General features: G+C 34.1%; 1 protein-coding gene across 1 annotated transcript in view; it reads left to right on the forward strand.

Annotated features, from left to right (window-relative positions):
• The first annotated feature begins 791 nt into the window (after positions 1–791).
• nolo (ADAMTS-like no long nerve cord) overlaps positions 792–14047 on the forward strand; it is a 219752-nt gene continuing 206496 nt past the window's right edge. The window contains exon 1 of the mRNA XM_076129770.1: positions 792–822. The gene's annotated coding sequence lies outside the window, so the exon portion shown is untranslated. The remainder of the gene's footprint in view (positions 823–14047) is intronic.

Below are 14047 nucleotides of genomic sequence, written 5' to 3' on the forward strand. Positions count from 1 at the left end.
CAATGGTGTAAAAAATTAAAACTCGTATCAATTCGTGAAATCCGGGTGTATTTATCCGGGGGATTGAACGAAATAATCCAAAACACACAGGGATGTGTGATGCCGGTACAAATAAAAAACGTTGGCTGTTCAATCCTTTAATTGATTTAGTGGAGTGTTTGAAAACGTGGATTGGAAAGTTTGTTTGATAGTTTCTTTTATAAATAGGAGTAAAGCAACGCGTTTTGTCTGTACAAAATCCGTTATTTTTTAAACTGAAATGTTGCGTTTCAGTTTAAATTCCGCTAAAAAATGTAGATTGTAGTAAGGTAAACTGAGATTTGAATAAGGTAGAAATGCATTTATATTTTGTAGGAGATCGAATAGAACCGTTGAAAAAAAGTGCTTGAAAAATTGATTGTGAGTTTGAAATTAAATTTTATTGTGTTTATTGAGAGGTAAGGTATAAGAGACAGGATTGTTACTTTATACAAGATAATTATCGATTTTAACATATTTTATTTATCAAATCAAGATTTATTAAATTGGGTTTACATAATTTTTGGGTCGGGTTATTTATATGAAACCTTTATCACAAATGTTTCCGATTCTTTCGATCCAGAATATTTTTTCATATTATGCTACATTCTTTTGCCTTATACACATCTAATATATAAAAAAAAAACACTAATAACACATCTAAAAGCACTCTCAGTATTGAAATAAAACCAAGACTTTAATATAATTTATACTCTATCCCAGACATCTACCTTAATAGACTAACTTTAATTCACCTTCTCTCACTTTTTCAGATCTTTCGAGTGGTTCTACTTCAGATTCAATGTAAGTATTTCTATTAAAAACTAGAGGGAATTAATATTAATGGTTTTCGGAATTGTTTTTGGTTTTATTTTTACGTTTTGCGTGTGATTTACGATTTAAGGTTCGTAGTCGTATTACGTATTTTATTAGGTTCAATCTTTATATATATAATTCTTCTGTAAGTGTGTATGTCACTGAACTTCTCCTAAACGACTGGACCGATTATGATGAAATGTTTTGTGTGTGTTCAAGGGGATCTGAGAATGGTTTAGATTCACAATTTTGTCCGCTGGACAATTTTATTTCATAAATTTTTAATTTATTAGTAACGTGTAGACAGGACAACGTCTGTCGGGTCCGCTAGTAATAAATATAATACTACGAATGTTTCAGTTTTTTTTTACTTATTTTAACTTTGACTTTTTGTAAACATTAATTGAAATTTAATATATTATATACATTTGGTTAGTTTTTTACCCCGCTCAGAACAAATATCTAAAACACGGTCTTACTTTATTCATTCATGTCATTTCTTGATTCTTTAAGCAGCAGTAGCAAAATCTTGTAAAATTTTATTATCGAGCACTTCCACATATAATATGAAAATATTCACTGCAGATACCGAATAAACCAAAAATAGACTCATCAACACCAACCAATTAATTAGTCAACTTGCATCCAAGCCACAAGCTAATCCATTTAATTCTTCAGAAAATACCCGTACAGTATAACGCTGAAATAATCCATCTCTAAGCCGGAGTTCAGAACTCAAAGGATTATACATTCAAACCCTTTAAAATATACAAACGTTATTTGCTATAGGTAAATGTATAAATGACAAGCCGCCGAGTTGAGCGTTAATATTTTAAATACAGATCCCGTAGTTGCGTTGTGACGTAAGTGATGATGACGTAAGTTGAGTATGTGTGAGGTGATTATTTTGGAATGCGATTAGAAACAAGTAGCCATCGATTAGGTGATATTAAATGAAATGAAATGTTATCAAAGTCACATTTAATTATTTTTTTTAGTGAATAAAACATATTTTAGTATATAAAAATGTCCACCATTTGCACATTCACATAGTCACAACGGAGTTACAATAAAAAATAGATTGCATTAGATGACTAAATTTCAGTGTATCAGTTTTATAAAAACTCTGTAAAGCGATAGTATAGAGTTAGTTGCGTGTTAACTTGGGAATCAATCGCTCTTCTTTTTTTATCCTCAATTTATTTCCTTACGAAATCAACATCATATTAGTAATAATTTCTCGAAATTAATACAGACATCAATACCACACTATATACAGGATTTACTATCAAAATCATCATTATTACAAAACCGCGTAACATTGAGCCTACGTAACTAAAGCCAGCGTAACTCGACACCCCTGTTACAAATACTGTCTCAAGTTTCATTAGCTGTATAGTGAATTTTTAATACGGGTATACTCCCGGGCGGGGTCCTCACGATAATGTCATTGGTATCGAGATGAAGTATGTACAATATTTGAATTATTTTGTACTATTTCGCTCAAACGGCACGAGTGTACGAATATTTTATAATGTGATTCTACTTTGGAGAAGTGGTTTTGTTAGATTCTGGGAGGATTCGAGATTTCTAAATTGACTGTAATCAGTTACACGCGATTGTGAAGTGTTTTTAAGTGCTCATGATTCTTGAATAAATAGTAACTTACGTTGGCCATCGGTTTTAATTATTTTTGGGTAGGGTAACATGATAGGGTAACTTGTGCATATGTCATAATATTAGATTGGATGTAATTTTATTTTACCGAAGTGGTTTAGTAAAATATTGTTTTCAGTTTTGATGTTTAATGATCACAAAATATGAAATGATTCAGAAATTGTTATTCGTGCTAACAAATATTTACTACTAGCTGACCCGCGCAACTTCGCTTGCGTAACATAAGAGAATCATAACTTTCCCCGTTTTTGTAACATTTTTCACTGGTACTCTGCTCCTATTGGTCGTAGCGTGATGATATATAGCCTATAGCCTTCCTCGATAAATGGGCTATCTAACACTGAAAGAATTTTTCAAATCGGACCAGTAGTTTCCGAGATTAGCGCGTTCAAACAAACAAACAAACAAACAAACTCTTCAGCTTTATAATACTAGTATAGATAGTATAGATATAGATAAAAGTAATTTCTGCCGCAAATAAAGATTTGACCAGAAATGTTTTTCTGAATAACTCTAACAAAACTATAACATCAAATTTTAATTCAAACTGAACCGAAACTTACAAAACGTTAACCTCACAATAAAACCTTCAATATTAATAAGTAATACCTTAAACTGAAACGCTAAAGACTTAGCTTAATTCAAAAGATAACTGACTTGTACGTACGACTCTTTACTTTATACTGAGAACAGAGGACTGACCACAGTGTAGAAAATACAGTTGGTCAATGGGTATTGATGTAAATAAGTGAACCTGTCATGCCTATTAGTGAAAACCTTTATGTTAAAGTTAAAACTAAATTACATATTTGTTTTAATATATTTTAGGTCTTCGCATGGATATAAACCCCAAAATAAAAGTAGAAAAAAAAAACATATTTGGAACAGGCCATTCATTGTATTGTCTTTAACTTAAAAATTAAATGATTCATTTTGTCTATGAAAACTCTACCGCAATTCTCAACCACTATCGACAACCTGTCAAAAATTTTGTTCAGCGCCTCTAGCGGGAATCGTAGAAACTATTTTGGCAATAGATTTTAAATGTCAAACTGTCGATACTCGATGGTTCTAATTGTAGAGAATTGAGCTTCTGATCGTATGTTTTATTAATTTAGTTTTAGTTATACGTACCACTTCCCACGCAAGTGGTTGTTGCAGGTTGGTGACTCGAGGCAACACACAAATAACTTTTCCAAGTTATTTGTGTATTAGAAATAATGATCACTTGTTTCAACGGTGAAAGAAAACATCGTGAGGAAACCTTGCACGCCTAAAATTTGTTTGATATATTCGAGGACATGCAAAGTCCAGAACTCGCACTTGGCCAGCGTGGTGTACTCAAGGACTAACCCCTCCCTCATTACGGGAGGAGACCCTCGCCCAGCAGTGGGACTATAATGGGTTAAATTTATTATTTATTTATACGCGTTTTTTTTTAAATCTAAATCTGAAATAAAGCTAGTCTTACACCGGGTGCTTATAAGCACAGAGATCTGAAATCAAAGTATTCAGAAAGCACTGAGCACTCGGTATGTTTGTGCACAACTAACTGCGAGTTACGAAGTTGCCGCGCCACTAATCAAAGAGCCAAGCTATTGGTAAACGTTCTAGCAGTTTAACTGAAGAAGTTATAGGAATATGTTTGAATTGTTTTTGGAGGTTGAAGCAAAAGTTAAGATTTTCACCGTTCTATTGTTATTGGTTTAATGTGGGAATTGCACACACAGTGATGTGTACATACGTACATATTTATGTGATACAAAGATTATCTTTTTACGGTAAAAAATCGCTTTCATGTCTTGTTGTAATATGTGTTCGTAATTAAGTCTTTAGATTTTGACACCTGACACTCATAGGTCCTTATGAATAAGACACATTGTAAATTTAACAAAACTATGATAACTTTAAAAAACGAAAGCTCGAAACACAACACCAAAGTATATCTTTCTGTTTTTCTTTTAAAGTTGACTCAAACTATTTTCGAGAAAATCAAAATGCAGGAATTTATTCCACATTCTTCTATAAAAATAGTTCAGTAGAATTAAAAATTAACAATTCATTTAATTAATCGCGTAAAACGTAATCTCAACTCAACCACCTAATTACTTTCCACACTGCAATTCTCTACTCTGTGACTCTAGTCGAGTAGAGTGCAGTAGGAAGAACAAAGCTATAGCCCATCTTGTGTGGAAGGTAGAGCACGTAAGGAGCGAACGAGCTGCGGTCATTAGATGAAGATTGTGTGGCCACGAAAACCGCGGCGGCCGGAGAGGGAGCGGGAGCGGGTTTTGTGGGTTTCAGGGTGTGATTAGTGGAGTTTGAGTCAATCTTGGTTTTGTAATTATTGTGGTGCTATGTTGTGATGTTAGTTGTGTGTGTTGAGTTTTGATGGTCTTAGTATTTTTGTTTTATGAAGAAGTGTGTCTTTTGTAAATCTGATGTGATTTCGCTTACTATTTAGCCGAACTGAAACCTGAACTAACAAATTATAAATAGGTCCTAGATATTATAGGATACGTATGCTGTTTTCATTAATGATGTTGATTTTGGGAACTTTAAAATCAAAATCATTGTCATATTCAAATCTTACTTTTTTTATGTCCACGAATCTGCAAACAAAATCAAATGGATAGAAAATGTCAATTCAATTTATTCCTCTTCCTCCATTCTTCCGATAAAACTGGTGAACTAAACTAAATTATCTAGTCCACTTCTTACACAACCTAACATACTCTCATTAGTTTTACAGCCAAATATGTTGTCACAACATTATTAAAGCACAATTTGTAGCGCATAAACGCTAGTTTAATGGCTTAAATCTTTATCATCAAAAGCTAGTAAAGGAAAGAATATATTCTTAAATGTCACGATTGTTTTAAATTATGAAATATATATTAGAAAGCTTTATGAGTCATACAAGTATGTATGTATTATGACCATTAGCTTTCCATAAAAAGGTTTAAGTAATAAATATCAAAATAATTCTTCTTTTGAGGCGGGGATAGTTGTTTAAGAGATGGGAAGTCTAATGGGTAAGGCAGTGTGTTTGCGATCGAAGGGACGTGTTTTCTATTCAAGCTAATAGCCACAAGAAACCATTCCTAATACAATGTTATTAAGCTTAGCAAAAGTGTTCAACGCGGAAGCTTAGTAAACAACAATTACAGAATTAACTTTTACGGAAATTGTCACATTTTTTAAAAAAGATACGGTTTTTTTGTTAAATAAGTGGTGCGTATTCAATCGAGGCTGCAGACTGTACGGTCATACGATAGATACATATCTTTCTATCGTATGGTCAGTGGTCAACCTAGTGTCAAAGTTGTTCAAGCCGCCTGATAGGCTTTTGGCATGACTTAACGACTATTCTATCTAGATAGAATAGCAATAATTAGTCGCTTCGAGTCCACCAGTATCTAGCTTGCCATACTAAAAGACTTGCTTAACATACATACCTAAAATCACCCCTTTCTTATAAGGGTAGGCAAAGAGAGCAGAGAACGCCACTTAGTACGATATTTACAAACTTTCTTCTTCCTTTTCCTTTCCTTTCCTTTTTTTACTTTACTTAACATACTTCCATAAAGAAAATTATTCCTAAAACCTCAATCCATAATTTCCGAGTGACTCATATTCCCTTTAAAACAGCCGTATTAAAATGTAACGATGTTTTAATGTTACGTATAAGTAATGTTCGTGTTTATGATAGGTATTAATGGGTGACTATACTTACACCCTTAATGGACGGTTCGCTAGGAGTGATTTTATGGGTTTGTTTATTATGTTTGATTCCTACGTTGAGTATGATTTTAGTAGGTGATTATGTGTTGCGATGTTGCTGTATGTAACTGAGATGTCAATATTAGATTTCTAAAGTAGTGCGTTGGTTTTTGTAAATTATGCTTTTTCAGAGAATTTGAGAATTGGCTATTATATTTCCCAAATATTTATTTCTTTGCTCTATGTACAGCTATGAGCTATCTGTTGTTATTTTTTGAAGAGAACCAAAAGTTAATATTTGGCTTCAGTTAATGATATTTTTTTCATCTAGTTAGACATTTAGGCATTGGCTATCCGCATTGCATGTCTGGTTTAAAAATTGATTTTTTTATATCACAAAATAATATATAAGTACGACAGTTATTATTTATAATACACTAACGATACGACAGTTTTATCGGTACCTACCGCAATTAGTACTAAAACAACTTTCTAACAATAAAATCACATCAAAATATAGCTCGAGATACCGCTGTAGGGTACCCACAACTTGCGAGCTCATTGATACATCAACACATTCCATTATTATCGTCGTTATTGTGTGCTCTCAGTAATTATGTATGACAAAATGTCGATAGCGTATCGATTTGATTGAGTAGGCTCTGCTTGAGTGCAGTGTTATAATATTTTCTATAGGAGAGTTTGAAATATGAAGTATTTTTGTTATATGGTGCCTATTTTTCATTATAAGTACTCTATGAAGTGCGTTTTTTTTCTAGTAATTAAAAACACAAACGTTTGCTTTTCGTTATTACTGGATGTAGTAAGTCGTCTAACGCTAAAACACAGTCCCTTATAAAATTTATCAAGGTAATTAATTATTGTAATTATTGTGTAATCACACATACGAGTATTTAATTAAGGATCTACATATTTCTAAGCGGCCAAAATATTGGATGAACAATTGACTCGTGTGGGTCAGTTAATAAAAAATTAAAGTACACAAACATCTGATTGCTTTTTAGCCAGACAAAAAATAATTAGTAGAACATAGCCTAAAGCAGTTTTAGACTAATGTAAGCATTAATCGAAAATCTACAAATTCAGTAATTAATACTAACTTTTTAAATTAAAAGACTGCCTTCTGTAAACTAAGGTATCTTCAATATTTATTAAGAGTAGTTACCCTCCATGGCCCATTTTTTTTGAACCTATCAAATGGTTAACAAGCCCTCGAGCGGCTTAATTTAGACACTAACCATTCAAAAGTCATACAAAAATCCAGCTTCAAGGTCCATCCCGCTATCGTTCAGCGACATTTCATTCCTTACGTGTGTTCAAACAGATTGTGTTTGTGTTGTGTGTTTGTACAACGCATTGTACCACCTGTGTGACGAGCCTGTTGTATGAGAAAAAAGATTAAGGAATATGTATTTGAAATTCGTTATTTTTTTTAACAAGCAACTTAACCGCATGTTTGGCGCAGTGATTAACGTGGTCACCTCGAAGTAATAACGATGAGAGGTAATTCGTTCGTTTAAATCATATTGTGGGCGAGGGTCTCCTCCCGAATTGAGGGACGGGCTAGGCCTTGCGACCGTCACGCTGGCCAAATACGGGTTGAGAACATATTTGTTTAAAAACTAAGGAATCTTTATTCGTTATAAGTCTCAAATTATTTCCCAACAGTAAGTGCAAGCACCTATAATCACTGTCAACTAAAACGCTTAGAAACTTTCTCTAGAACGTTCCATAAATCACTTACTTTCCTATCAAAACACACGAAACATTATAAATAAAGGGATACACCATCGATTTTATATGAAGCCTTATTTATTACATGCGGGTCACCTTTCATATTATTACTTGTAGGTTTATATGTTATCTAGCTTTCGACTGCGGCTCTGTTTGCATGAATAGTTTTTGTGAAAACAGTAGCCTACACTTTTCCTACTCTAATTTTCAGTTAAATTATTGTAACATTTGCGCTCACCGGTCGGTAAACGATCTGTGGGTGAAGCAACCGTTGGCGCGGTCATTCCATAGATGGGTGACCGCATAGTGGTATTTGAACTGGGCGTCTCCGTGCTTCGGAGGGCACGTAAAAAGTCGGTCCCGGTTGTTGTCGATATAGATAACAGTCGTTAAGCCATGTCAAAGGCCTTCGGGCGGCTTGAACAACTTTGACACTAGGTTGACCACTAACCATACGATAAGAAGATAAACAAATACTCATAGATTTCACAATCGTTATTTAAAAAAATGTAGGTACCTATTTATATAGTCTGTTAACCTATATTATGTTTCAAAACGTAAAAGGAACCATTGTCTATATTTTTTTATATCTGGGGAAAGACAATTAAAGTATTTTTTTCTTTTTCTTTCAAAAAGCGCGTACTAATATAAATGCTAAAGCGGTACTATCTAAAACACTTTTACGGCAAAACAACTCAAACGATTTGAAATCAGTTCCTTCCAACAAATTTTCTTAACTACTATAAAAAAGGTACTTTTTTTCAACTAGATGAAATTGGTAATAAGTGAAGGCTATGACAAGTTGTATTTAATAATATTTATAATCCTAAAAGCTTAATACAAAGCAGTACACAATATCAACAGTAGTTTATCAAATTAATAGCAGAAGATAATAATAATGGATTGAAGTAATTAATTAAACGCCACTGTATTCAGTACACTAATATCTGTAATCTAATTATTCAGATAATTCAATAAGTAAGTAATGATGATGATTAGAAATTAATCAGCTTTTCTTAAATTAGACTGTTTATCAGTAGGCATGATATCTGAGAAATATTAAAAACGGAAATCGAACCTTACGATTCGTAATTGGACTTACAAATTATAGTTTAACCATTTGTTAGAGATACCAAGTTGTTGGACCATTTGAAAGCCACTAAGCTGTACATTGCTTTCTTCCTTAGAATATAATGATTAACACATTTCGTCAAAGCGTCAATGTACTGAATAGTGACCATCAATTTGACGTCAACTAGTTGTCAACTGAGATACGTGATAAGCAGACTCTCAATCTCAAACCTTCTTAACTATAAAATAAACAGAAAACTTCAACCTAAGAACACGTAAAAAACTTTAATCAACTCCCAGATATTAGCCGACCAAAATAAAGGGTGTCATAAATTAAAGAACACGCTTTGTCCGATAACACAATAGGAGTTAACTAGGTATAATGGCCACGATTATGGCAAGTCGAAATTTCATTAAGAACCGACCTACTTACATTGGCTGGCTTAAATTAAAATATTGTTGTAATATTTCGGTACATTCTTTTCTTATTAAAGAGTTTATTAAATTAATAAGGCTTAGTTTTTTTAGTATAAGACATAATATTCTTAAATGAAAAAATAAATACTTTATTTGGTGTTCAGCGAAAGTACTAAATATTTAATTTATTATTTTCACGGGAACATTAAGTAAATTTTTAACCATTATGGACTATCCATATTTTTTTAAAGTTATTTTGTGTGTAACAAGCTATGCTACTATCATATAATACTACGGCTAATATAGAAAATACTTCAACAAAAATAAAAACCTGTTAACACTTTGCATGACTACAACCGAACATCAAAATCTCTTCTATTAAAAATGTGAAAACAGACGTTTCAAAACACTTTATGTCACTTTACCATATTCGGCAATCGGGCTTTAGACCCTCAAGACTTACAAACAATTCTATTTGAACCAAAATTACAGTTAACTTAAAGATAATTAATATAAATATTATAGATAACCCGTATCCCATTGCGTCATAGTCCATCGACAGGGTCCCGTAACTAACGGTACCAAATATTTCGTAACTCCAGACAAATAGTTGTTGCGACATGCCAACACATCCTGTTGCACCCACAGGCATCCACACACATCCAAGTATATCCAGACGGAACAAATATCCACACCAAATATTAGTTAGTGACGGAAATTGAAGCTATGTCCTATAGAAAGTTGTTTCCTTACACATTGTTTTTATAAAAGCGCTTAGCGTGGGGTAGGATTAAACTACTCTCGCGACTTGTAGCGCGTTTCTGTTCAGTCGGTACTGTCAAGTATCGAAAGTTTGACATTTGGAATTTACTGCTAAAATGGTTCCCACGACGCCCGTTAGAGGCGCTGATCAGATTTTTATACAAAATTTTCGATGACATGGTTGTCGGTAGTCGGTAATAGTAGAGAATCGAGCTACTGTATACATAATATTATAATGCAATGGTTCATAAGCGCGTTTGATCTTTAAAGGATACGATACCTTATTTGTTTACACGACGTTTCGCTCGAATTAAGAGGACTAACCTACTGTTAAGCTATTTTTAGCACAGTCAATCTATAGATGGGTGACCGTCTGTACATGAACCGAGCATCACGTTTGATTTATTTTAACAGTTTAAAACAGTAATAACAAAACAGTTAAATATACAAACAGTAAGAACACAGCTCAACCTATATTTGAATTACACACACGCTATGTAAGAAATCGAACTTACTACACCTATACACTCATAAAAGCATAGTAACCACTACACCCAATACACCAAACACGCCGTAAATCACAATTAAATTTTAAAATTCTCTCTCTCTTTTTCCCTTTCACCAAACGCGCTAAGAGGATGCAGGACGGCGATACTATTACTCTATGAATAGTCTCCCGTTCAGATGATTTACGCAGTTTGGAAATTAGGCCTTTGTTATGTGACGGTCTAACATATCGGAGGTCGAGGCTTTTAGTTCCAACAATGTAGCCTTATTACGTCACTACTCAATATGGTAGATCACGGCGTTTGAACGGAATTTGGGCGAGAAAATTTTGATAGAATTTATAACAGTAAAGTACTTAAGAAATACTTTTTTTATGAAATATTTATTAATTAATTTGAATTTGGTATTGTGTTATACCCAACTCGTACTTGGCCAGCGTGATGGACTCAAGCTCTAACCCCTCCCTCATTAAGGGAGGAGACCCTTGCCCAGTAGTGGGACATTAATGGGTTAAATTTATTATTTATTTATTGTGTTATAACCCAGGTAACTGGTTGTGGAGATCTGATAAGACTTCAATATACTTATTAGTATTGTAATGTCATAATCTCATTGTTTGTAAGTTATTGTACTTTGTACTTAAATAAACTATATAAAATATACTAATATTCAGCTGCATCCGGTGAGACTGGAAACCGACTCCAACAGTAATTCAAAGTTTATAAATCAATCAATGTTTACGTCACTTCACATAACTTATTATTTTTAACTAAAGAAATGTGATATACAGATTTTAAAAGAAATAGTTTTTATTTGTTGGACTGGTCTTCAAACTAGGTCTGTTCATTAAATTATAGACAGCCTCTTTTTCAATATCGACTCTATAACAATCCCCAGTCGTCCACGCCTGACCTTAATTATATTTCCAAAAAGGCCTAAGGACGTCCTGAAAACTTATAATTAACGCGTTCTACTGATGAGTGGAAAAGACATATAAAATGCATCAGGCGCACTCAATGAGTTTTTGATGACATTCAGCTTGTAAAATATGGACTGTCCAGTGTAAAATGCGCTTTTAGTATCGCCGAAGTGCAGGAATTCTTATATAATTAATTCCCAATGCCTACAGGTCAGCGCTTCGAAAAGTAGAGAGTTACTCATATACTTAATATCATGGCTTTTACTCCCGAAGGTGTTGACAAAGGTGTATAAAATATACCCACGTTTTGCTATTTACAATGTTAGTGCCATGTAATAGGGAGCGAGCCTATAGCAATAATACGCACGTTACCAAACTCCGGGCTAGTATTAAGTAATTTTCTAATACAAATTAGAAAAGACCGATTGCACTTTGTCCAACACCTTCTTCTTATCGTATGGTTAGTGGTCAACCTAGTGTCAAAGTTGTTCAAGCCGCCCGAAGGCCTTTGACGTGGCTTAACGACTGTTATCTTAATCGACAACAACCGGGACCGACTTTTTACGTGCCCTCCGAAGCACGGAGACGCCCAGTTCAAATACCACGGTGCGGTCACCCATCTATGGAATGACCGCGCCAACGGTTGCGTCACCAACAGATCGTCTACCGACCGGTGAGCGCAACTGGCTATGGGCGCCTGTCCAACACCGCGACATTATAAAGAAGATAAATAAAAAAAGGACTAGAACCCAATACCTCGTAATCAACCCTAAGAAATGAGCCACAGAGGCAGCCAATAAGCTTAATAAAAACAAAACGAATTTAAAACCTCGTCATACAACGGTGTACCATAATTTAACTCATAAATAACAGAGCAATAACTAGACAAATATACCTCTTAAACATTCATTCGAATTATTTCGAACCCATTACAAACCACGCGCTCAAAACGCTCCAAATCTCGACAGATGGTCCAAATTCCATCTCTTATCATCATCCCTCCAAACAAAAAAGGGTGAGCACACCTAATCCTCAGGTAAAACCTTATCATGTACTTAAACAAATATTCTTAACGTGCGACGGTTAATCCCATGGCTTTCTTAAAAGGGTCCGAAGGTTTTTGTCAAACATATCCTGCTTTATAAATGCGAAAGTTTGTGAGTATGTATGTTTGTTACACTTTCACGCAAATACTACTAATCCGATTACAATGAAATTTGGAATGTAGGTAGCTAAAGACTCAGAAGAACACATAGGCTACTTTTTATTCCGGAGATTCTGAGTAATTGGGATTTACATGGGAAGGTTTTCAACGCGGACGCAGTCGCGGGTGACCTCTAGTCCTGTATAAAAACAGGTAAGGCAGGAAATTAATGGGAGGTGTCGAGATTTTGTGCTAATGATTCGGATTCATAGATCCGAGATAAGGATTTGCTGTAATGTGGAAAGGTTAGTTGGGAGATTTGCTGGGTGACCTTTAATGCGTAGTCATATTTTATAAGCAAAAGTAACAGTGTGTTTGTAGGTATGTTTCGACAGTCATTTAGGTAGTAGAAATATTAATATTTTTTGACAAAGAGATACAACATTATGTGCTAAAAAAGGAGTAGTCTCTATTCTTCTTAAACATAATTTATGAATTCGAGACACACGCAATTGTTGGTAAATATATGAGATCTAAAGGAGCTAACACAGGCTCCAGATATATTAGATTATCTTTAGTCCAATACGGGATAACAACAAATTTTTGGACTTCTTTTGGAATAAAAATGTATTACATTAAAAGTAGTTGTAATGTCACGTAGCCTAAATACTAGTTCTCATTTTCTTGAGAATAGAATCCAATACCTTTATCATCAAAACAAACAATGGCTGGACGTACAACTCAACAATTAAAATAACACGCTAACAGCATTTTATGTAACCCGTTTCCCTTACAAATTAAAAGGAACTCAGCAATACAATTAAGAGATACAACAAGAACGACCCCCGGCTTCTATCGTCAGAATTCATCAGCAATAACTTGACGAAATTTCAAAATTCCCGACATTTTCCTCAAAGCTACCCCAAATCTCGTCATACCCTAAATCTTCAATTAAGTTAAAAAATCCAATCTACGACTGTACTACAATCAACTAAAGCACTGCTCATCAGGAAAAAGAAAAGTCACTTAGAAAAAAAAACATTTTCGTAAAAAAGAAATCTAGTGACTACATATCTTTATTTGGACACGCCGATAAAAAAATAATGTCCAACATTAAGGGGAGGACTTAATTTAAATATTTCTGACGCATATACCCGTCTCGTTTACTCTTTAGGTCGTTCGTATGCTCGCGTCTCCTTCACTCGGGCAGCGATAAGTCACGGAGACGTCGTTGGGTA

This window comes from Anticarsia gemmatalis, chromosome 23 (genome assembly GCF_050436995.1).
Source record: "Anticarsia gemmatalis isolate Benzon Research Colony breed Stoneville strain chromosome 23, ilAntGemm2 primary, whole genome shotgun sequence".
Classification (NCBI taxonomy): Eukaryota; Metazoa; Arthropoda; class Insecta; order Lepidoptera; family Erebidae; genus Anticarsia; species Anticarsia gemmatalis.